Raw genomic sequence first — 26,514 nt, 5'->3', positions numbered from 1 at the left:
GAGGGAACATGTTGTCACATGTTTACTTCATTGGAATGCCGGACAACTAATTCCTTTATTATATAGGGCTGAAGGGTGACTCCGAGATGCAAGACAACATCTGCAGGTCTATCCCACATGTTGTGGACCTATCTACACCTAGAAAGGTTTTGGAAACAAGCAACTGGCATACTTAATTGTCTATTCTGTAAATGTATCCCTCAGGCCATTGGAGTGAATTCTGGGGTATGTGGAGGACCTAGTGACTTACAAGCCAGGAAAGGAAGACTGCAGTGCAAGGATGCTTTACATGCCATTGAAGTTGTTAGCACAACATGAAGTAGATGAGAAGGGTCTGACTTACGAGAATTTATTGATCAGATAGAATAGCTATTAACTTTTTTTTGAGACTGACACAAAGTTTGTTATTCACAAAATTTCCTGCTACAAGTATTTATAGATCCTTAGTCAAATGTTTCTATGGTTACTAAAGTACAATTATAAGTATTTTGTAAGATTTTAGACTTGTATTGAAAAAAATGCATCAAGTTTATGTAAAGACTTAGTATTTACAGTGCTGTCCCTTATTTTTCAAGACTTCTGAAATTTGCCTTGGCAGATGAATCTCAGCTTCTGGCCCAAATCCTGACTGATGACAAGTTCAACCCATTCTTGTCTAATCAGTGCTCGGAGTTTATCACAATTTCTGAGTTTTTGATTGTCTACCCACTTTGGAGATTTACCAAAGGTCCTCAATGGGATTGAGATCTGGAGAGTTTTCTGGCCATGGACCCAAAATTTCAATGTTTTGCTTACCAAGCCACTTAGTTATAATTTTTGCCTTGTAGCATGGTCTCCATCATGCTGATAAAGCATTGTTCATCAGCCCATTGCTTCTGGATCATTGGGAGAAATTGCTCTTGGAGGATGTTTAGATAACATTTTTTCTTCATGGCAGTCTTCTTAGGCAAAATTGTGAGTGATAGAAAAAAGTCCAGCTCACTCACTGGGCAGCACGGTGGCTCAGTGGTTAGCACTGCAGCGCTGGGGTCCTGGGTTCAAATCCCACCAAGGACAACCTCTGCAACGAGTTTGTATCTTCTCCCTGTGTTTGCGTGGGTTTCCTCCGGGTACTCCGGTTTCCTCCCACATTCCAACGACATACTGATAGGGAATGTAGATTGTGAGCCCTATCGGGGACAGTGATGATAATGTGTGCAAACTGTAAAGCGCTGCAGAATATGTTAGCGCTATATAAAATAAAAGATTATTATTATTTATTAGGTGCACGGATCACACAGTCTGTGTGTAATGAGAGGAAAATGAAGAAATATCCAGCTCCCCTGATCCAAATAAAATAGTTGATGGATTTATTGAATAATCCATAAAAAATATGAACAAGACACAAGAGTGTATATATGCAAAAAATTGATCCCTTGGATGCAGTGCCACCACACATGAATGGTGTCAGGATGTTTTACTGCTGGTATAACGCAAGACTCATGGTAGTGCTCACCTTTTCTTCTCCTTCCTGATATGACAAACAGTCTGAAGGGGGCATCAACAGAAAAAACAACTTTGCAGGAAGGGATTGGACTGGAGAGCACTGAAGTAAATTTATTTTTTTTCTGGTGAAGCTCCTTTCAAACGGTTTGGGACTTTTGGCAACAATTTTCCAGTGTTTTGTGATCTTTTTTTTTGCTCATTTGCCTACTTGAGCTTTGCTTTCTGTTTCTTTTATTGCACAACAAAACCAGGCCACATGTTGCTTGCACTGATGGGAGCAGCGACTTCAGACTTGATTCCCATCAAGCATTTCTAGGATGCCATTGGTTGGCAATTGCAAAGGGAGCTGCCAGCAGCGGATCTTGATGATTTGTGCCTGGCAGAACATTTCTCAGACAACCATTAATAATCTCATTGATAGCAGCCAAGGCATGTAAATGCGGGGATTATATATCAAGATGTTTTGAAAGTTTTTTACCCACTTTTTCATCATTTGCATAATAGTAACATGTCTATCAGTCCGGTGATTTCCATAATTGCACCGCTTTTTTTCTTGGTGGTGGACTTTAAACATTGAGGAAGGTCTATTTAATGGAAACCTGACAGCTAATACATGCAATCCACAGGAGAAAGTATCAGACACTGGCTGTATGATCTCAGCAAGGTATGTTTAACTCTGAAATACTCCACTGCTTCAGAGAAAGACATACGGTACTTTTAAAGCCATCGGGAGAAAACAGGGCTAGAAAATAGTCGGTAAGGCTGGTCCCCGTTGGCTGTCTGCCTGCTGCCGTGAAGTGACAGAACTATGCCTACGTGTGTGAATAGGGTGAGACCTATCAATCCAGGGTAGTGGGTGGGTAGAAGCCGCTGGTGACTTTTAACCCCTTAACGACCGCTAATACGTCTTTTAACTGACATGAGATATAAGAGAATAGGATCCCCATACAGGTGACCATCCAGCAGATGTTGGCTGTACACTATAGCTGACAAATTGCTGCATCAGCCATGATCAGTGTTTGCACCATCCAAATCATTTTAACCCCTTAGATGCTGCTGTTAATAGTGACAACATCATATAAATGGTTAACAGAGTGTGGTGGCGTCCTCTTTATCCCCATCGGCACCCTGAGATCATGATTGTGTGGTCCTGATGTTTGCCATGGCAATTCACGACCAAACAGCGGCCTTAGAGTCTGATGGCTGTTGTAACTTGTTCAGAAGTTAGCAGCATTTAGGTGGTAAGAATACACTTTTTCATTTCTGCCATGCCACTTTGCATTAATTCCTGAAAATCACCTGAAGGGTTAATAAACTACCTGACAGCAGTTTTCAATATGTCAGGGGGTGCAGTTTTTAAAATGGCATAACTTTTGGGGGTTTTCCAATATATAGGATGCCCAAAGTCACTTCAAACCTAGATAGGTCCCTAAAAAAAAAATTAAAATGTCCTTGATAAAATGAAAAATTACTGCTACATTTTTAAACCTCCTAAAATGCTAACAAAATAAAAGAAATATTATTTATTAATGTTTTGTGTGGTATGACAATCTGGATTAAAGGGATAAGCATTAAAAGTTTGAAACTTGCTAATTTTTTAACATTTTTCTCAAATTTCTGATATTTTTTATAAATAAAAACAAAACATATTGACCTAAATTTACCATTATCATAAAGTACAATGTGTCACGAAAAAACAGTCTCAAAATCACTGGGATTTGTTGAAGGGTTCCAGAGTTACCACATAAAGTGACACTGGTCAGATTTCAAAAATTTGGCTCTGTCACTAAGTGGTTAAGGGAGATTTTATTGCTGCAGCATTTTAGAGTCAAATACCGTATATACTTGAGTATAAGCCGACCCGAGTATAAGCCGTAGCACCTAATTTTGCCACGGAAAACTGGGTAAGCTTATTGACTTGAGTATAAGCCAGGTATGCATTGTCCCCTCATCCCAGTCCTTGTATGTGTGGCTCCCCCTGCTGTATGAATGTCTCCCCCGACCTCCCCCTGTTGTATGCACGGCTCCCCCCGTCATCCCCGTCTTACTCACCCCCTCCTGGTGCGGTCTCTGCACTTCCCTACTTCTCCGATGGTCTCCGGTGCCGGAAGCTTCTTTCTGTGTTCAGCGATCATGTGGTACCGCTAATTAAAGTAATGAATATACGCTCCACGCCTATGGGAGTGGAGTCGCGTGCATATTCATTACTTTAATGGGCGGTACCATGTTACCGCTGAACACAGGAAGAAGCTGCGCTGGAGACCATCGGAGAAGCAGGGAAGTGCAGAGACTGCGCCAGGAGTGGGTGAGTATGATGTGACAGCCGCTGGTTCTTGCCGCTCCCCCTCCCCCACCAACCCCCTGGGACAACGACTCGAGTATAAGCCGAGAGGGGAACTTTCAGCCTAAAAAAATGGGCTGAAAATCTCGGCTTATACTCGAGTATATACAGTATACTTGGCTGAGATCATACAACCAGTGTCTGATACAGTGTCTGATACATGCTTCCGAATCTATGGGAAGCATGTAACAGCAGTCAGGTTCACTTTATCTAGGCTGTATTGCTCCGTAAATGTATATCATTAACCAATGGGCTTTCCCCAAATACAAGATTAGTCACTGTGGTCCCCTAAATATGAAAACGGGTCCCTGTGCAATCCTCCTCTCCTGAAAATATAATTACAGTATCCCCTGGAGCCCTTCAATAAAAAAAAATAAAGATCCCTCGCCTTCTATCCTGCAGTCCTGCCCTAGCTTCTAACAGTCTGGCCTTTACTAGCCCCGAGTCCTGCTAAGCGGCACAGTGTCATCATGGCCACCTGCGTCATACAGAAGGAGCCAAGTCATGAGGAACCATGTCGGCTACAGCTTTTTGCACTGTTGCTGATTTATTCAACTGAAAATAGAAAGGGAAAAGGAGAGGCGTTAACAAATGTGATTAAAAAGTAACCTTTATTATAAATGTATTAAAAAGTTAAAATAAATATATGTGCACTTATTTTGCAATTCAAAAACTGCAGAATATCCAGGAAATTAGGGTCAGGTTATAACACACAATAAACCATAGCCAAGCGCCAATATGGATAATGTCATTATATGAGCAGCTGTGGTCCAACACCAGGTGATGATATAAACCAGGCAGATCAAATTAACATGCTGTCAAACGGACAATAGACCCCTCAAGAATGTGATTATTTGGCTACCAACGTATCATGTGTCCACTTACTATCTTATTTGCCATGGGAAAAAATATACATTATCCTGAGCAGATAGAGCATTTATTCTGAGGGTGTTTTAAATATTTCCACTATATACTATAGTTGGCATTCGGCAGGTCAGAGCTACAGTAAAGTACATTTATTATAAGGCATGCTAAAAGCACACTATCAGTCAAAAAGTGTTCAGTGTGCCACGTGTCACTATTAATATTAATATTAGGACTGTCCCACAAGGGTTGCCTTGACGTGGCGGGATGGCTTCTACATTATTTTGAACAAAATTGTGTTAAGTAAATACCCTTATTATTACTATTATTACTACCTTCATGCAATTTTTGCAATATATTTTTTTACTTTTTTATTCCAGGTTATTTGTTTTGTGTTTTGTTTTTGGTTTTCTCATTGTTAACTACATGGTACGCTCTATCCCTCCAGTGGACGGTCCCTGCTAAGGGTCCTACGTAATTATGCATTATACTTCATTGTGTAGAATGGTAGGGGTGTGCAGGACCGTATTTAGAGTTTATGCTGCCCTAGGCACTTTTAGTGCTGCCTCCCCATTGGTGAGTATGACTAAGGCTAGTTTCACACTAGTGTTGGGCGCATATTCAAACAAAGAAATGGAGTAAAAGTCTGTAATATATTTTTTTACTTGATATTATATGGACAGGACATAAAGCAGCTGATATTACCCGATTCCTTCATTGTAGATGTTGTTTATAATTGTCAGTACTATCTTTATGTATAATAAATTTCTTACGTTTCTAATATATTACGGACTTTTACTCCATTTCTTTGTTTGAATATGTTATGTGGGAGTGTCCATTATCGATCCCCTCTGAGTCATAATTTTACAAATTGTGACTCGTTTGGGGTATATTTCAAATTGTTCCATATGGTATTGTTTTATAGTGTTGGGCGCAGCGCAGGGCCGCCGCTAAGCCCTGCCCCCCGGCCGCGCTCCCTCCGGTCAGTTCCTCCTCTGATCGCATGAGTCTGCATGCGATCAGTGTATCCTATATTTAGCGTTGGATACGTTGATCGTGCGCTGACCATGCGTTGGTCTGATTTTGCTGGAGCTGCACACTTTTGGCGCTGCGCCAAGAGCACAAAAATGCAATACAGCGCGTTTTTGTGCGCTGGGTGAAGCGCCAAAAGGGCGTAGCACCAGCAAAATCAGACCAGCACATGGTCAGCGCACGATCAGTGTATCCAACACTAAATATAGGATACGCTAATTGCATGCAGACTCATGCAATCAGAGGAGGAACTGAACGGAGGGGACGCGGCCGGGGCTTAGCGGCGGCCCTGCGCTGTGCCCAAGAACGCTAGTGTGAAACTAGCCTAATGCAGACACTGGCAAAAATCACTGATGTGAAAGTAGCCTTTCTCCCTAGTGCAGCCATCTCCTTAGTGCACCCATCTCCTCAGTGCACCCATTTTCCCAGTGCAGCCATCTCCTCAGTGCACCCATCTCCTCCCTCCCTCCCTCCCCGCTGGGCTCATTCTCATCTGCCCCCTCCCCCCGCTCGTACTCATCTCCCCCCTCCTACTCATCTCCCCCCCAGCTCATACTCATCTCCCCCCTCCCCCCTGCTCATACTCATCTCCCTCCTGGGCTCATACTCATCTCCCCCTGTATGCATGCCTGGGCTCACCTCGCACGGTCCCTGCCTGCAGGTATCTCGTTTACCAATCCAGGTGCTGGCATTCTTCCTGAAGTTCCTGTGCGGTGCGGTCACGTGATACCGCTCATTAAGATCATGAATATGGACGCCACACCTATGGGAGAGGAGTGGCGTCCATATTCATTACTGTAATGAGCGGTACCACGTGACCGCTCACAGACACAGGAAGAATGCCGGCGCCGGAGACCATCGGAGCTGCAGGCACCGCTGGAGGAGATGACAGGTGAGTATGATGTCTTCAAGAGGGGAGGGAAGGAGAGGGGAGGATCCGACCCGGACTTCCATTATAAAAAAACAAAAAACTTTGCCCAGGTGCCGCCCTCCCGCATCGTCCCGCCCTAGGCACGTGCCCGCGGGTGCCTAGTGGCAAATACGGCCCTGGGGGTGTGTAAAATGTAAAATTAGCTGTCCTTCCATTGAACTATCCCTATAGCTGTCTGGCTTCTTCTAGAGGTAGGGTGAGCGTTGCATTGTTACAATATACCTAAAGGGAATCTGTCTGCAGGTTGTTACTATTTATCCCAGTGGCGGATCTTAATAGGGGCGGATGGGGCGGTCGCCCCGGGCCCAAGGTTTTTAGGGGGCCCACCCGCCCAGGCAGGGGCCAATCCGGTCGGTCGGCATCGCATCGCATATGATCTGAGACTGTCATGTCACTGCTCACTGTGTGAGCCGCCCGCCGCCGCCCAGTGGCGTAGGAACTTGGAAGGGGGGCGGGCAGTCCCAGGCAGGAGCAGAAGTTCCTTCCTCCTCTCTCTGTGTGCTGTGGGCGGTCAGGACTGAGAAGCGTGGAGGCGGCGGCCGGCCGACTGGCAGAGCACAGTGAGGAGGACGACTCGGAGAGAAGAGAAGAGGCGGCAGGGAGGTGGGTCACTGACAGTCTGACTCTGACACTCACCGTCGGTCGGCGTCACCATTTGGGAGGAGGATGCTCTGCCTCTCCCCAGCCTCCCTGGCTGCTCCCTCGGCTCGGCTCGGCTCCTGGGGCCTGTATATGATGAAGGGGGGGTGAGTGGGGCCTGTATATGATGAAGGGGGGTGACTGGGGGCTGTATATGATGAAGGGGGGTGACTGGGGGCTGTATATGATGAAGGGGGGGTGACTGGGGGCTGTATATGATGAAGGGGGGGTGACTGGGGGCTGTATATGATGAAGGGGGGGTGACTGGGGCCTGTATATGATGGAGGGGTGACTGGGGCCTGTATATGATGAAGGGGTAACTGGGGCCTGTATATGATGAAGGGGGGGTGACTGGGGGCTGTATATGATGGAGGGGTGACTGGGGCCTGTATATGATGAAGGGGGGGTGACTGGGGGCTGTATATGATGAAGGGGGGGTGACTGGGGGCTGTATATGATGAAGGGGGGTGACTGGGGGCTGTATATGATGAAGGGGGGGTGACTGGGGGCTGTATATGATGAAGGGGTGACTGGGGCCTGTATATGATGAAGGGGGGTGACTGGGGCCTGTATATGATGAAGGGGGGTGACTGGGGGCTGTATATGATGAAGGGGGGTGACTGGGGGCTGTATATGATGAAGGGGGGGTGACTGGGGGCTGTATATGATGGAGGGGTGACTGGGGCCTGTATATGATGAAGGGGTGACTGGGGCCTGTATATGATGAAGGGGGGTGACTGGGGGCTGTATATGATGAAGGGGGGGTGACTGGGGTTGTACAGGATGAAGGGGGTGAGTGGGGGCTTCACAGGATGAAGGGGGGATGAGTGGGGGCTTCACATGATGAAGGGGGGTGAGTGGGGCTCCACATGATGAAGGGGGGGTGAGTGGGGCTGCACATGATGAATTGGGGGTAAGGGGGACTACACATGATGGTGGGGGTAAAATTAACTGCACATGATGATGGGGTAGTGGGGCTGCACATGAAGTTGGGGGGGAAGGGGACTGCACATGATGAAATGGAAGGGGGGATAAGGGGCTGCAAATGATGAAGCGGCACTGCAGATGAAGTGAGTGGGTGATAGGGGACTGCAATGGATGAAGTAAGGCAGGGGTCCTCAAACTTTTTAAACAGGGGGCCAGATTACGGTCCCTCGGACCGTTGGAGGGCCGGAATATAGTTTAAAAAAAATTATGAATAAATTCCTGTGCACACTGCACATATCTTATTTAGAAGTAGTAAAACAAAAATAGGAACAAATACAATATTAAAAATGAAGTTAAATCATCAAACTTACCGATTTTATGGGTTCTTCGAATATCCTACACTTCGAGTCAATTTTTTCTCTTTCTTGATATTATTGTTTCCTAGGGATTCAAAATTGCGATTAGTAAAATACCAACATACAGTCATGGCCAAATGTATTGACACCCCTGCAATTCTGTCAGATAATACTCAGTTTCTTCCTGAAAATGATTGCAAACACAAATTCTTTGGTATTATTATCTTCATTTAATTTGTCTTAAATGAAAAAACACAAAAAGAATTGTCCTAAAGCCAAATTGGATATAATTCCACACCAAACATAACAAAGAGGGTGGACAAAAGTATTGGCACTGTTCGAAAAATCATGTGATGCTTCTCTAATTTGTGTAATTAACAGCACCTATAACTTATCTGTGGCACCTAACAGGTGTTGGCAATAACTAAATCACACTTGCAGCCAGTTGACATGGATTAAAGTTGACTCAACCTCTGTCCTGTGTCCTTGTGCGTACCACATTGAGCATGGAGAAAAGAAAGAAGACCAAAGAACTGTCTGAGGACTTGAGAAACCAAATTGTGAGGAAGCATGAGCAATCTCAAGGCTACAAGTCCATCTCCAAAGACCAGAATGTTCCTGTGTCTACCGTGCGCAGTGTCATCAAGAAGTTTAAAGCCCATGGCACTGTGGCTAACCTCCCTAGATGTGGACAGAAAAGAAAAATTGACAAGAGATTTCAACGCAAGATTGTGCGGATGTTGGATAAAGAACCTCCACTAACATCCAAACAAGTTCAAGCTGCCCTGCAGTCCGAGAGTACAACGGTGTCAACCCGTACTATCCGTCAGCATCTGAATGAAAAGGGACTGTATGGTAGCAGACCCAGGAAGACTTCACTTCTTACCCCGAGACATAAAAAAGCCAGGCTGGAGTTTGCCAAAACTTACCTGAAAAAGCCTAAAACATTTTGGAAGAATGTTCTCTGGTCAGATGAGACAAAAGTAGAGCTTTTAGGGCAAAAGCATCAACATAGAGTTTACAGGAGAAAAAAGAGGCATTCAAAGAAAAGTACACGGTCCCTACAGTCAAACATGGCGGAGGTTCCCTGATGTTTTGGGGTTGCTTTGCTGCCTCTGGCACTGGACTGCTTGACCGTGTGCATGGCATTATGAAGTCAGAAGACTACCAACAAATTTTGCAGCATAATTTAGGGCCCAGTGTGAGAAAGCTGGGTCTACCTCAGAGGTCATGGGTCTTCCAGCAGGACAATGACCCAAAACACACTTCAAAAAGCACTAGAAAATGGTTTGAGAGAAAGCACTGGAGACTTCTAAGGTGGCCAGCAATGAGTCCAGACCTGAATCCCATAGAACACCTGTGGAGAGATCTAAAAATGGCAGTTTGGAGAAGGCACCCTTCAAATATCAGGGACCTGGAGTAGTTTGCCAAAGAAGAATGGTCTAAAATTCCAGCAGAGCATTGTAAGAAACTCATTGATGGTTACCGGAAGCGGTTGGTCGCAGTTATTTTGGCTAAAGGATGTGCAACCAAGTATTAGGCTGAGGGTGCCAATACTTTTGTCCGGCCCATTTTTGGAGTTTTGTGTGAAATGATCAATGTTTTGCTTTTTGCTTCATTCTCTTTTGTGTTTTTTCATTTAAGACAAATTAATTGAAGATAATAACACCAAAGAATTTGTGTTTGCAATCATTTTCAGGAAGAAACTGAATATTATCTGACAGAATTGCAGGGGTGTCAATACTTTTGGCCATGACTGTATATACAGTGCTACAAAAACAATATACCAGCAATAAAACTGCCCACACAGAGACATACAGAATGCACTGCCCATCAATGCAGCCTGATCAGTGCCCATCAATGCAGCCTGATCAGTGCCCATCAATGCAGCCTCACCAGTGCCCATATTGGTGGAACTCCAATTTTACCTCAGGCTCAGACTGGTGTGGTGCAAGAGTCCCTAAAAGGCAGGTAAATGTACCCAATAGGCAGCATACGTCCCCAATAGGCAGGTAAATGTCCCCAATAGGCCGCACGGGTCCCCAAAAGACAGGTAAATGTCCCCAATAGGCAGCACAGGTCCCCAAAAGGCAGGTAAATGTCCCCAATAGGCAGCACAGGTCCCCAATATGCAGCACAGGTCCCCAATAGGCAAGTAAATGTCCCCAATAGGCAGCACAGGTCCCCAATAGGCAGGTAAATGTCCCCAATAGGCAGCACAGGTCCCCAATAGGAAGGTAAATGTCCTCAATAGGCAGGTAAATGTCCCCACTAGGCAGGAAAATATCCCCAATAGGTAGCACAAGTCCCCACTAGGCAGGAAAATGTCCCCACTAGGCAGAAAAATGTCCCCAATAGGTAGCACAGGTCCCCACTAGGCAGGAAAATGCCCCCACTAGGCAGGAAAATATCCCCAATAGGTAGCACACATCCCCACTAGGCAGGAAAATGTCCCCACTAGGCAGGAAAATATCCCCAATAGGTAGCACAGATCCCCACTAGGCAGGAAAATGTCCCCACTAGGCAGGAAAATATCACCAATAGGTAGCACAGATCCCCACTAGGCAGGAAAATGTCCCCACTAGGCAGAAAAATGTCCCCAATAGGTAGCACAGATCCCCACTAGGCAGAACAATGTCCCCACTAGGCAGGAAAATGTCCCCAATAGGTAGCACAGGTCCCCACTAGGCAGAAAAATGTCCCCAATAGGTAGCACAGATCCCCACTAGGCAGGTAAATGACCCCAATAGGACCCGGCATTAAAAAAAAAAAAAAAAGTACTCACCTATGTCCCCGCGCTGCTCTGAAGAGGCGCCCGCTCGTCTCCGTCTTCTTCCGGCACAGGCCCAGGCAGCGTGACATCATCAGACCGCGCAGGCGGCGTGATGACAATCACGTCGTCTCTGTGCACTGTGCTGCGGGAGGGCTGCGCAACGCCTTTCCTCGGCGCCTCGTCCCGCCCGTAATTACACAGCCTGCCGGCACTGAACTGCAGTGCAGTTCAAGAGCTCAAAGTCGTCCTGGCGGGGGGCCAGGTAAAAGTCTTTGGAGGGCCGCATGCGGCCCGCGGGCCGTAGTTTGAGGACCCCTGAAGTAAGGGGACTTCAAATTAAAGTGGGGACATTAAAGTGGATCCCCTATGGCCAGGATCACGTTGGGCGATTTTGTGCATATTGGCCGTAGGCCTACAGCTTATGTGCAACGTCTTTTTAGGCCATGTCCACACGTGGTGGAATGGTGGCGGGTTTTCCGTATGGACCCGCAGCAAACCAAGTGCTGCGGTCCGTACGGCTGTCAATTCCCGCACGGGGACCGCAGCGCTCAGGTGGGAAGGGGGGTACAGGGGCCCAGGTTTTATGAACAGCCCCGGGCCCATAGTCCACTTAATCCGCCACTGATTTAACCCCTTCCCAAAATGTGCCGTATATATACACTGCTCTGCAGGAGCTAAGTTCCCGCAAACAGCAGTATATGTACGGCAGCACGATTGCGCTGCCTCACGCTTAGCACAGCAGCGATCGGGTGCGGGTGTCAGTTCTGTGTGAGAGCTGACACCCTGCAGCAACACCCACGATCAGTGATGGCTCCAATCTCGGGCATTTAATCCCTCTGATGCCACTGTGAGTAGTGACATAGAGGAGCATCGTGAAGGGATTGGATTCCTTACCCGCTTTCATCAGGACAACGCAGTGTGATCATATTGTCCTGATGGTCTCCATGTAGGCTCTGGCCATAAGATGGCCGTGGGGTCCTTTACGGTCCTGCAGGTAAGGTGGCTTGTGAGTGCCTGCTGAGAGCAGAACCTGAGACGCCTCCTCCCTGCCTGTCAGATTCTGATGTGATACTCTGCAATGCAGAAGCAATGCAGAGTATCAGATCAGCGATCTGACACTATGCAGTGATGTCCCAGGATGAAACAATGTAAAAAAGTAATAAAAAAATATTAAAAAGTATAAAAATATTTTTTCCAATAAATACATTTATTTAAATAAAAATAAACAATAAATAGTACACATATTTGGTATTGCCGCGTCCGTAACGACCCGCTCTATAAAACTGTCCCTTTAGTTAACCCCTACAGTGAACACCGTAAAAAAAAATAAAAAACAAGGCAACAAACAATGCTTAAACATACTGCCAAACAAAAAGTGCAATAAAACGTGATAAAATATTTGAATGTTAATAAAAATGGTACATTTGAAAACATCATCTGCAAAAAACAAGCCACCATACAGCTCCATCAGCGGAAAAATAAAAAAGTTAAAGCTCTCAGAATAAAGCGATGCAAAAATTATTTTTTCTATAAAATAGTTGAGTAAAAGCACCAAAACATTAAAAAAAATATAAATTGGGTATCGCTATAATCGTACTGACCCAAAGAATAAAGCTGCCTTACCAATTTTACTACATGCGGAACGGTATAAAAAAACAAACAAAAAGCAATTTCTGAATTGCTGGCTTTTGTTCATTCTGTCTCACAAAAATCGGAATAGAAAGTGATTAAAAAATGTCATGTGCCCAAAATGGCACCAATAAAAACGCCAGCTCGTTCGGCAAAAGGCAAGCCATGACATGACTCTGTCGGCCGAAATTTGGAAAAATTATAGCTCTCAAAATATGGTGATGCTTTGCAATAAAAAGCGTCTTTTAGTGTGTGGCAGCAGCCAAACATAAAAACCCGATATAAATCTGGTATTGCTGTATTCGCACCGAATCGAAGAATAAAGTCGCCTAACCACTTATACCACACGAGGAACGGCGTAAAAAATAACAAAAAACTAATTCTTCACATGCTGTTGATTTTTTCATTCTTACTCCCATTGTAGTAAGGCTTGGCGCACATTTATCCTGCACGCTACGCTGAGCGCTTGCATCGGGCTTTCCATGTAAATCTCTGAAATACATGATTCAGAGAGATTCCCTATATTAAGGCAGATGGAGGCACTGTGGATGACATAGGACCTGTGATCCGGCGGTGTCTGTCTTTTTAGGATTGAAAAAAAGTGCCGTCGGCCACAGTTTTGTGCACTTCTGAAAAGAAGGACACCACTGAACAGAGGCCAGATGGAGTCCAGAGTAACTCTGCTGCCTCATTATAGTAAATAGATTCCTCAGGGGTTTCATCTGAATCACGTCACTCAGAGATTTAGATGGAAACCCCAAAGTAAGTGTTCAGCACCGAATAAATGTGATCCCAAACGTTATGTAAAATGTTCCCAATTAAAGCTTCAACTCAATTCACAAAAAAAGTAAGCCCTCACTCAGCTTTGTCATCTGTTAATGGAAATATAGGAGGCTTCCATGTTACTGGTAGCACAACGGCTCTGGAAAAGAAAAATGGCTTCTCGCCACCAAAAGATATTCAGCAAATTCTCCGCTCCCAAATCCAAATATCCTTCTGTGCCCCAGTGTGCCTAAACCTCAACCCGCATTTCTGTAGTGATGAGAGCCCGCTTAATTTAGGTGCGTGTCTCCAGAAGCACGAACTGAGCATAATGTACTGGTCACTACAACGGCAGTTTGAAATTTTCACTCAGCAACATCCACTGCTGCTTGTTTTTGGAAAACACCCATGGAGTCTAAATCGTCACTACATCTGTAGATAAATTCACAAAGGGTTATAATTTCCAAAATGGGGTCAATTGAGGGAGGATTCTGCTTTTCTACCACTTAGGGGCTCTTTGTATGGAATCCGCAAACTATTCTAGGAAAATCTGCATTCCAGGAGGCAAATAGCGTTCTGTCCCTCCCAAGTCTCTCGCATGGCTAAGTAGTACTGTACAGCCACATATGGGGTATTTCTACATTCAGTAGAAATTGTGGGACAAATTTTGGTGCCATTTTTACCTATTTCTCAGTATGGTGAAGTGTAAATTATTTTGTCACCAACAAAAAGGGAAATTAGTACAAATTTTGTTGGAACATAGTTATGACATGGTGGGAATATCTGAGACATGGCTGGATGAAAGCCATGACTGGGCTGTTAATTTACAAGGCCATAGTCTGTTCAGAAATGACAGTACAAATAAGCGAGGGAGGGGGTGTGTGTTTATACGTAAAATCCTTAAAACCAATCCTGCATGATAATATATGTGAATCTAATGAAAATGTAAAGTCCCTGTGGGTGGAGATAAGGGGAGGGGAACAATAATAAATTATTGATAGAGGTTTGCTATAAGTCTCCAAAATAATGGAAGCAATGGAGAATATCCTCGTAAAGCAAATATATGAAGCAACGACTCAAGGAGAAGTCATTATTATGGGGGACTTCAACTACCCTGAAATACATTGGGGAACTGAAACCTGCAGTTCCAGCAAAGGTAATAAGTTTTTGGCACCTATGAGAGACAATTACCTTTCACAACTGGTTCAGGACCCAACAAGAAGGGGGGCACTGCTAGACCTAATATTAACCAACAGGCCAGATCGCATATCAAATATAAGCGTTGGGGGTCACTTGGGTAACAGTGATCACAAAATAATAAGTTTTCATGTATCCTTTAATAAGATGTGTAGTAGAGGGGGTACATGGACACTAAACTTCAGGAAGGCAAATTTCCAACGGATGAGAGATGATCTTGGTGCAATGAACTGGGATAATACCCTGAGACAGAAAAATACACAAAGAAAATGGGAGACGTTTATTAGCATCCTGAATAGGACCTGTGCACAATATATACCATATGGGAATAAACATGCTAGAAATAGGAGGAAACCACTATGGCTAAATAGAGCTGCAAGGGGTGCAATAAGAGATAAAAAAATAAAGCATTTAGAGAATTAAAGCAAGTAGGTAGTGATGAGGCATTAAATAAATACAGAAAATTAAATAAATTCTGTAAAAAGCAAATCAAGACAGCAAAGATTGAGACAGAGTGACTCATTGCCAGAGAAAGTAAAAATAATCCCAAAATATTCTTCAACTACATAAATAGTAAGAAGCTAAAAAATGATAGTGTTGGCCCCCTTAAAAATAGTCTGGGTGAAATGGTGGATGAGGATAAGGAAAAAGCCAATATGCTAAATGACGTTTTTTCAACAGTATTTACACAAGAAAATCCCATGAAGGATAGCATGATCGGTGATAACAAAAATTCTCCATTAAATGTCACATGCTTAACCCAGCAGGAAGTATGGCGGCATCTAAAAATCACTAAAGTTGAGAACTACTCGGGCCTGGATGGGATACACCCCCGAGTACTGCAGGAATTAAGTACAGTCATAGGTGGACCATTATTTTTAATCTTTACAGATTCCATAATAACAGGGTCTGTACCACAGGACTGGCGTATAGCAAATATGGTGCCAATATTCAAAAAGGGGACAAAAACTGAACTCAGAAATTATAGGCCAGTGAGCTTAACCTCTACTGTGGGTAAAATCCTGGAGGGTTTTCTAAGAGATACTATACTGGAGTATCTGGAGAAGAATAACCTTATGACCCAATATCAACATGGGTTTACAAGGGACCGTTCCTGTCAGACTAATCTGATAAGCTTTTATGAAGAGGTAAGTTCCGGACTGCACCAAGGGAATGCAGTGGACATGGTGTACATGGACTTTTCAAAAGCTTTTGATACGGTGCCACACAATAGGTTGATGCATAAAATGAGAACAATGGAGATAGGGAAAATATGTGTAAGTGGGTTAAGAGCTGGCTCAGGGATAGGAAACCTAGGGTGGTTATTAATGGAGCACACTCGGACTGGATCACGGTTAGCAGTGGGGTACCACAGGGGTCAGTATTGGACCCGCTTCTTTTTAACATTTATTAATGACCTTTTAGGGGGCATACAGAGTAGAATTTCAATATGTGCAGATGACACTAAACTCTGCAGGGTAATCAATACAGAGGAGGGCAATTTTATTTTATATTACAGGAGGTTTAGTTTAAGCTAGAAGCTTGGGCTGATAAATGGCAAATGCGCTTTAATGGGGATTAATGTAAGGTCATGCACTTGAGCAGAGGAAACAAGGTGTATAATTATGTGCTTAATTGTAAAACACTGGGCAAAACTGTCACTGGGTGTTTGGGTGGACGACAAACTCACATTTAGTAGCCAGTGTCAGGCAGCTGCTGAAAAGGCAAATAAAATAATGGGATACATTAAAAGAGGCATAGATGCTCATGAGGAGAACATAATTTTACCGCTACATAAGTCACTAGTGCGACCACACTTAGAATACTGTGTACAGTTCTGGTCTCCAGTGTATAAGAAAGACATAGCTGAACTGGAGCGGGTGCATAGAAGAGCAACCAAGGTTATTAGAGAACTGGGGGTCTGCAATACCAAGACAGGCTATTACACTTGGGGTTATTTAGTTTGGAAAAATGAAGGGTTGGGGTGATCTTATTACAATGTATAAATACACGAGGGGACAGTACAAAGACCTTTCTAATGATCTTTTTACTCTTAGACCTGAGACGGGGACAAGACATCTGGAGGAAAGAAGATTTAATGATCATAGATGCGGATTCTTTACTGTAAGAGCAGTGAGACTATGGAACTCTCTGCCGTATGATGTTGTAATGAGTGATTCACTACTAAAATTTAAGAAAGACAACAACAAAAATTGTTAAATATCCCTAGCATAAAATAATACCAATCAATGTTCTAAGGGAGAATAATTCCACACAACTATACAAATAATATCCAAATAGGACTGTCTAGAAGGTTTTTCTACACAGAAAATGAGAGAACATATACAAAAAGAAGCATATTATGAACATAAAAATTCAATATTTTATTAATGCATTAAAAACATAACAGACATACATTAAAAAAAGTGTCAATAGTGCATGTTGATGAGCTCAAAAGAAACAAATATGTGGTACCAACAGATGGCAGGTAGGAACACTGTAAATAATGAAAAACAAAAATAATAGAAAATATAGATTATAGTCCCAGGCATATAATAGTTATATAATACTAACAAGAATAATTAATCAGTCCTGGATTAACTATAACATATTATGTTCGCTATTTATAATAACAGTGCCTATAGTGCAAATCAAGTTCACTGCTAAAGTGCCAAAATGTTGCTACTATTATCCTGCAGTTACATCAAATGAACATAATAATATGACCTACCAGATGTAACTTTGATGTAACTGCAGGATAATAGTAGCAACATTTTGACACTTTAGCACTGTACTTGTTTTGCACTATAGGCGCTGTTATTATAAATAGCGAACATAATATGTTATGGTTAATCCAGGACTGATTAATTATTCTTGTATTATTCTTGTCTTATATAACTATTATACGTCTTGGACAATAATCTATATTTTCTATTATTTTTGTTTTTCATTATTTACAATGTTCTTACCTGCTATCTGTTGGTGCCACTTATTTGTTTCTTTTGGGCTCATCAACATGCGCTATTGGCACTTTTTAAAAGTATGTCTGTTATGTTTTTTATGTGGAGTCGGGAAGGAATTTTTTCCCCCAATTTGAAGCTTACTGTTTGCCACATGGGTTTTTTTTTGCCTTCCTCTGGATCAACATGTTAGGGCAGGTTAGGATAGGATATGGGTTGAACTAAATGGACTTAAAGTCTTTCTTCAACCTTAAAAACTATGTTATTATGTTACTATGTATCTTCACTGCCCAATGATATAAAAGTCTGTGACACATCAGTGGTGTCAATATAATCACTGCACCCCTAGATGAATTCATTGAGAGGTTTAGTTTGTAAAATGGGGTCATTTATGGGGGGTTCTGCTATGTTGGCACCTCAGGGGTTCTGCCAATGTAACATGGCACCCTCAAGTGCAGCAAAATCTGCACTATAATATGGCATTTCTTCCCTTCTGAGCTTTGCACTGTGCCTCAAAAGAAGTTTGATGACATATGGGGTATCCGTAAGTGGCACAACAAATTTTGGGTTCCATTTTCTCCTGTTACCCTTGCGAAAATACAAAATTTGCAGCTCAAAGATTTTTGAGGGAAAATGTGATTTTTTTTTAAAATTTTCATGGCTTATAAACGTTTGTGAAGCACCTGAGGGTTCAATGTGCTCCATACACATCTAGTTAAGTTCCCTAAGGGGTTTTCTTTCCAAAATGATGTCACTTTCAACCGTTTAAGCACATCAGGGGCTCTCCAAACGCAACATGGTGTCCGTTAATTATTCCAGCAAATTTTGCATTCAAAAATTCAAATGGCGCTCCTTCCCTTCCAAACCCTGCCGTGCACCCAATCAGTTGTTTTTCCCCATATATTGGGTATCAACGTACTAAGGAGAAATTGTGCAACAAATTTTATGGAGCAATTTCTCCTGTTACCCCTAAGAATATGCAAAATGTAGAGCTAAAAAAGATTTATCTGGGAAAGATGCGATTTTTTTTTTAATTTTCACGGCTCTACGTCATAAACTTCTGTGAAGAACCAGTGGGTTCAAGGGGCTCAATACACATCTAGATAAGTTCCCTAAGGGGTCTAGTTTCCAAAATGATGTCATTTGTTGGGGTTTTCCACTGTTTAGGCACATCAGGGGCTCTCCAAACACGACAAGGCTTCCATTAATTATGGCAGTAAAGTTTACATTCTATGATTCTATGATCCTATGCATCAAAAACGCTATGTGTGAACATAGCCCAAGGTGTGGAGGAGGATTTTTGTTTTTGGTTATTTATTTTGCCCTATATATGTCATGTCCTTTCCCAGTCTGGTCATGTCAGGGGTTAATTTTTTCTGCCTCGTTCCTGGGACCGGTCTGCTATATCTCTGTGCTGCAACCTGTGTGCAGTGCCAGTTATATTGCTTGCCTTCGGTGTCTGTTGACCTTCCTCCTAACCGCCCCTGCTCCTTATTTCTCTGTATGTTTTGGATTCCCCGATATTTGACTTTGGCTCGTCCCTGACCTGATCTGTCTCTCCCTTCTTATACCTCTGCTATTGACCGGAACTGACCTTTTGCACTCTCTACTGACTCTGTGTTTTGGATTCCCCCATTGTACTACATTACTTCTGATATTGACTCAGCTCTCTGACTATTCCACTGCCAACTAGTGGTTGCTTCGCTGTAATTCTGCTGGTCTGCTTCATTGCTGGATATTCAGCCCATTCTCCACTCTGCTGCCATCTAGTGGAGTTTGTGTTATTCTGCATTAAACCTCAGTATTACAGCGTGACATTATAACTGGCCACACTTTTTTTTCCTCTCTCTCTCTCTATGGATCCGCTTTGCACTCTTGTGGATCAGATGTCAAATTTGATCTAAATGATGCAGGATTTGTCAGTCCAAAGAGTGAACTTACTGAAGCTGCTAAATCTTTTCAGGGTTCCATGACACAATCAGCCTTTAGGCAATCCGACCCCATTGATATTTCTTTACACTCTCCTGAACCTATGGTCAGGCTCCCAGATGCTTTCTCCAGATAGAAGGAGAAGTTTTATACATTCAGAGAGTGTTGTAAGCTACTTTTCTCCCTTAGACACAGATCCTCAGGAGATGAGAGTGAACGGGTGGGGATAATTATTTCTTTATTCCGGGAGGGTCCTCAAACTTGGGCTTTTTTTCTTTACCTGCTACTGTCCCTGAACGTGTGTCTGTGGATAGGTTCTTTGAGGCTTTAGGACTGATTTATGATGAACCAGACTGGGTCAGGGTGGCAGAGAACACCATCATGGGCCTCTCCCAGGGTAAACTCACTGCTGAATAGTATTGTTCTGAGTTTAAACGGTGGTCCCCCAAGGTGTCCTGGAATGACTATGCTTTAAGATGCCCATTCAGGAGAGGACTTTCAAATCATCTCAAGGACGCTCTGGCTCTCCAGCCAACCCCCAATTATTTGGAGGAGGCCATGACCAAGGCCATTCCCATGGATCAGAGATTGTGGAAGAGAGGAGAGGTTCCAGTATATCCTGATAAGTCCAAGGTTATGCCATATACGGAACCTATGGAGGTTGGGGCCACTAACCTCAAGGAGAAGGAGAGGAAGCGGCGATGCAAAGGGAGATTAAGCTTCTATTGTGGAAGTCCGGGACATTGGAAGAAGGACTGCCCCTCATGCTCGCCGACTAACAAATTTCCGGGAAACGCTTAAGTGACCAGACTCTCAGGTACCATTTTCCTAATTTCAAAAGATCTTGTTAGAGGTGGAACTTTATTTTGGAGATGGTTATACACCCACTTCAGCTTTTGTGGACTGTGGGTCATCCATGAACTTTATTGACTCTAGTCTGGTGTCCAAGAGTAAAGAGCCTGTCACACTAAGCGATATTGCTAGCAATATCGCTATAAGGTCACTGTTTTTTGTGACGTTATAGCGATATTGCTAGCGATATCGCTATGTCTGATACTTACCTCCGATCGCTCCCCCGCTGGTTATCGCTGATCGCGCGAGAACGTCCTTGACTGTTTCTCGTCGTCAGCTTCCTGCTGGGCTTCCTGTGGCGCCAACGAGCGGGCGGGAGGATGTCAGGATCGCCTCATCTGACAGGTAAGTAGCGACCCCCGACCTCTGCTATGTCGCTGGTGAGATCTGCCTGTGTGGCAGCTCACTAGCAACCACTTAGCGATGCACCAGCGATCCTGACCGTGTCATATCGCTGGTCAGGATCACTGGTGCATTGCTAAGTGTGACAGTACCTTAAGGGACAGTTAGGCTAAAGACTCCCATCCATATCATTGCCATTGAGAAGACACCTTTGGCTCAAGATGGGGTTAAATTTGTCTCTGAGGAGTTTCTCCTCAAGGTGGGTTCCTTGCACCAGGAACGAATTTCATGTCACGTTTTGGATAACATCCAGCAGGACTGGTGTTGGGATTTGCCTGGTTACAGTTGCATAATCCTGTTATTGACTGGGAATCCCGTGATATTGTTAAATGGGGTCCTAATTGTTCTAATAGTTGTCTTTCTGCCATTCTGGTGTCTTCTGTTAATCTGGAGGGTATTCCGAGTACCTGAAAGATTTTGGAGACGTGTTTTCTGAAAAAAAGAGGCTGAGGTCTTGCCACCACATCGCCCCTATGATTGTTCTATTAAGCCGGAGTCACACTAGAGAGGAATATGGACGAGTGCTATGCGATAAAACATCGGATTGCATTCGGACCGCTGTTAATCTATGGGGCAGCTCCCATTGCCGTTTCTTTTCTCGGCCGTATTATATTTGTGAGTGAAATCACAGCATGCTGTGATTTGCAGCGTATATTGGCTGAGTCTCACAAATACAAGTCTATGGGTGCGAGAAAAAAATGGACAACACACGGACCATGCGTGTGACTTGCGAGAAATACGCAAGCATTCTCCAGGTGACAGGAAATTTGATCAGGCATTGTCGGGAATATTTGGCATGCAAATTTCCCTGGCAACCTCTAGAAAAATCCAGGAACACACCTCCACGGAGTCCAGCATCATGGCCATACACATTACCGTGGAGATGCTCATAGTTCTGATGCAAGAGAGGCCAGAACTATGGGATCAACGGGACGCACACTATGCAGACCGAGCACGTAAGGAGGCAGCAAGGAGGAGAATCTGCACCCAACTGTACCCGGACTTTGAGGAAAGACCTCGAGAGGCCCAGCAACCAATTAGTAAGTACAATCTTTAAAAAGTACTATTAATAAAAGTAACACATGTGTTACCAAACTAACAGAAAATCATCATATGTTTTTTGTATAATATGTGGCCTATTTCACACTTTACACTTGCCAAGTAGCAGGCCACATTAAAATTTAAACTACATTTTGTAATACAAACACATTGATTGAATGTTAAAACTTTTTCTGTGTTACTTTGCAGTCACTGATGTGACAAGACAGTGGCACAGCTGCAGGGACCAGTACTGGCGGGAGCGACATCAGCGGGCCAGGAGGGGGATGCATCTCCCAAGAAAAGAAAGTATATCTACTTTGATCGTCTAAATTTTCTGGCTCCCATTAAGGATCAGAGACTGTAAGTGCATGCATGAGGCCACATTTTACATATGCTGTTATGGACAAATATTAATAGGTTTTTTTAATCTTTTTTTTCTTTTTAAAACAAAACTGAGTCAAACCTTACGGAGAGGGAGACTGCATCGGACTCCGAGGTCAATATTGATCCAGTGGGGGAAGGTGAAGAAGTAACTGGCCCATCTTCTGCACCTTCAAGCTGCACCCAACCACCACCAGCGGCATCTGTACCACAGGAGGCTAATCGAGAGGAGAACCAGGGCAACAGTAGCAGCCCAACCTTGCCTCTGGATACCTCACCCCAGGCTGCCGCCATCACACGCCAATGCTGGTGCAGGAGGCAAGTGGACAGTGGGGTGTTGGACTATTTGGCCAGGACTGTAAATGATGATGGGGAGGATGCTTATACCCGCAGCCTGGCACGGTACTTCTGTCCAATTTCCCATGAGGTGAGGCTGCGGGCCAGAGGGGCAATACAGATCCTGATTGATGCCTGCACACCAAATAACCCAAACCCGGTATTTGCTTTTTTGAAAAGGTGGCAATTGTCTAGCAGTAACCAACTGCAAATGCCGGATCTAGCAGAAGTGCAGGCTCAATCAGTTTCTGAGCCACCTCCTCCCCGCATGCCTGGATTTGCCAATTAAGAATTTAAGATGCAGTGCCACATAGGAAAGCGCAGTGGAAATGAATCTATAAGGGAAGATAAAACATAAAAAAATAAGAATCCATGCCGCCATAAACCAGTTTAGTCCTTCCTAAAAGTCATGGGCAATAGCTAATGTCCTGCCTTTAAAAAATTAAACAACATGCAATGCCTTTGCTCGTATTAAAAGCAGCATTTAATGTCAAAGGACAAATGTTCTGGTAAAAATAATGAAAGAACATGGAGCAAGAAATGGAATGGAGGAGTGCATTAACCCCTTAATGACCAAGCCACTTTGTAGGTTAATGACCAGGCCTTAATTTTGAAATCGGACCACTGTCCCTTTATGTGGTTATAACTCTGGAACGCTTCAATGGATCCCGCTGATTCTGAGAATGTTTTTTCGTGACATATTGTACTTCATGTTAGTGGTAAAATGTCTTCGATATGACGCGTTTATTTCTGAAAATAACGGAAATTTGTCAAAAATTTTGAAAATTTTGCAATTTCAAAACTTTTTTTGTTAGGAAGTTATAAGGGTTAAAAGTTGACCAGCGATTTCTCATGTTTCCCACAAAATTTACAAAACCATTTTTTTAGGGACCATCTCATATTTGAAATGAGTTTGGGTGGTCAATATAGCAGAAAATGCCCAAACTGACACCATTCTAAAAACTGCACCCCTCAAGGTGTCCAAAACCACATTCAAGAAGTTTATTAACTCTTCATGAACGTCACAAGAATTGAAGCAATGTGGAAGGAAAAAATGAACATTTAATTTTTTTTTTTTTTTTATTTTGTCAAGGGTATCAGGAGAAAAGGAACCACAATATTTGTTGTGCAAGTTCTCATGAGTACACCGATACCCCACGTGTGGAGGAAGACCAATCTTTGGGCACACGGCAGTGCTCAGAAGGAAAGGAGCATCATTTGAGATTTTGAATGTCAAATTGGCTGGAATCGAGAGTGGAAGTCATGTTGCGTTTGGAGAGCCCCTGATGTACCTAAACAGTGGAAACCCCCCATAAGTGACCCCATTTTGGAAACTAGACCCCCCAAGGAACTTATCTAAATGTGTGGTGAGAGCTCAGGGGCTTCACAGAAGTTTATAACATAGAGCTGTAAAATTAAAAAATCATATTTTTTCCACAAAAATGATCTTTTCATCCCCAATTTTTATTTTCCCAAGGGTAACAGGACCCCAAAAGTTATTGTGCAATTTTTCCTGAGTACGCTGATACCCCATATGTGGGGGTAAACCACTGTGCGGGTGCATGGCAGAGCTCGGAAGGGAAGGAGCGCCGTTTTGGAATGCAGACTTTGATGAAATGGTCTGCGGGCGTCATGTTGCATTTGCAGAGCCCCTGATGTGCCTAAACAGTAGAAACCCCCCACCAAGTGACCCCATTTTGGAAACTAGACCCCCCCCAAGGAGCTTATCTAGATGTGTGGTGAGCACTTTGAACCCCCAAGTGCTTCACAGAAGTTTATAACGTAGAGCTGTCAAAATAAAAAATCATATTTTTTTCCACAAAAATGATCTTTTTGCCCCCCAAATTTTTATTTTTGCAAGGGCAACAGGAGAAATAGGACCCCAAAAGTTGTTGTGCAATTTGTCTTGAGTACGCTGATACCCCATATGTGGGGTGGAACCACTGTTTGGGCTCATGGCAGAGCTTGGAAGGGAAGGAGCGCTGTTTTGGAATGCAGACTTTGATGGAATGGTCTGCGGGCATCATGTTGCATTTGCAGAGCCCCTGATGTGCCTAATCAGTAGAAACCCCCCTCTAGATGTGTGGTGAGTACTTTGATCCCCAAGTGCTTCACAGATGTTTATAATATAGAGCCTTGAAAATAAAAAAATCATATTTTTTGCCACAATAATAATCTTTTTGCCCCCAAATTTTTATTTTCACAGGGGTAACAGGAGAAATTAGACCCCCAAAGTTGTTGTGCAATTTGTCCTGAGTATGCTGATACCCCATATGTGGGGGGGAACCACTGTGATCGCCTTAATGCGATCTTTGGGAGGCAGAATGAACAAATCCATAAAAGATAAAGAACTGGTTTTATTTTTAACGCCATTCCTCGTGCGGTATTAGTGATTAGGCGACTTTATTCTTCGGGTCGGTGTGATTACAGAGATACTAGATTTATACCATTTTTTCATGTTTAGCTTCTGTCACACACTAAAAGACCCTTTTTTTTTTGGAAGAATTTTTTGTAAGAAATTTTTGCATCGCCGTATTTTGAGAGCTATGATTTTTCTATATTTCAGCAGACTGAGTCATGTGCGAGCTTGTTTATTGCGTGACGAGCTTGATGTTTTTATTGGTACCATTTTCGGGCACATAACGTTTTTTGGTTGCTTTCTATTCTGATTTTTGTGGAGGCAGAATGAACAAAAACCAGCAATTCAGGAATTGTTTTTTTTTTCCCTCTGTTCCGCGTGTGATAAAATTGGTAAGGCAGCTTTATTCTTCGGGTCAGTATGATTACAGCAATACCTAATTTACATCTTTTTTATGTTTTGACGTTTTTTGCACAATAAAAACTTTTATAGAAAAAATAATTATTTTTGCATCACTTTATTCAGAGAGCTATAACTTTTTTATTTTTCCACTGATGGAGCTGTATGGCGGCTTCTTTTTTGCCGGACAAGATGGCGCTTTCAGTGATACTATATTTATTACCATTCTTTTTTTTATCGTGTTTTATTAAACTTTTTCAAAGCGGTATGATGATACCGCTTGGAAAAAGTATAATTTGCTACTTTTTTGTGTTTTTTTATGGCGTTCACTGAAGGAGTTAACTAGGGTGACACTTTTTAGAAGGGATTTTTACGGACGTGGTGATATCAATCATGAGTATTTTTGGGGGTTTTTTAACATAAAAATATATTATTTTTTGGGGAATTTGTAAAATTACTTTTATTTTTTTTTTATTTTTTTTACATATTTTTTTACAAATTTTTTTTTTTACATTGTCCCTTTATGGGACTTTCACTTTCATTGCAGGTATAATGCATTACAATGCTCCAGCATTGCAATGTATTATACACTATGGAGAAAGCCGCTGAGACCATGCTGTGAGCATGGTCTCAGTGGCTTTCCGTAGCTGGATGACCCAGGGGTTGTCATGACAACCCCGAGTCATCATGGCAGAGATTGGGCCCCACAATTATGTGGCACCCCTGAGGCTCAGTCGCCACAGAGGTACTGCACCTTTTCCTAAGGTGTAGTGCCCCACCATCCAGGTAAGGTGGGAACTCCTTGCCACACTCCAACACCTGCATCCCACACACAGGATAGTTCAGCAGGGCCACATTGCAGCTTTAGGCTCGGGGTGTAGCAGAGCACCTTTCGTGGAACCCTGCTTCGTAACACGAG

Source organism: Dendrobates tinctorius, unplaced genomic scaffold, assembly GCF_039654945.1.
Source record: "Dendrobates tinctorius isolate UK_male_01 unplaced genomic scaffold, ASM3965494v1 ptg000231l, whole genome shotgun sequence".
Classification (NCBI taxonomy): domain Eukaryota; kingdom Metazoa; phylum Chordata; class Amphibia; order Anura; family Dendrobatidae; genus Dendrobates; species Dendrobates tinctorius.
This window is presented reverse-complemented; position numbering follows the sequence as displayed.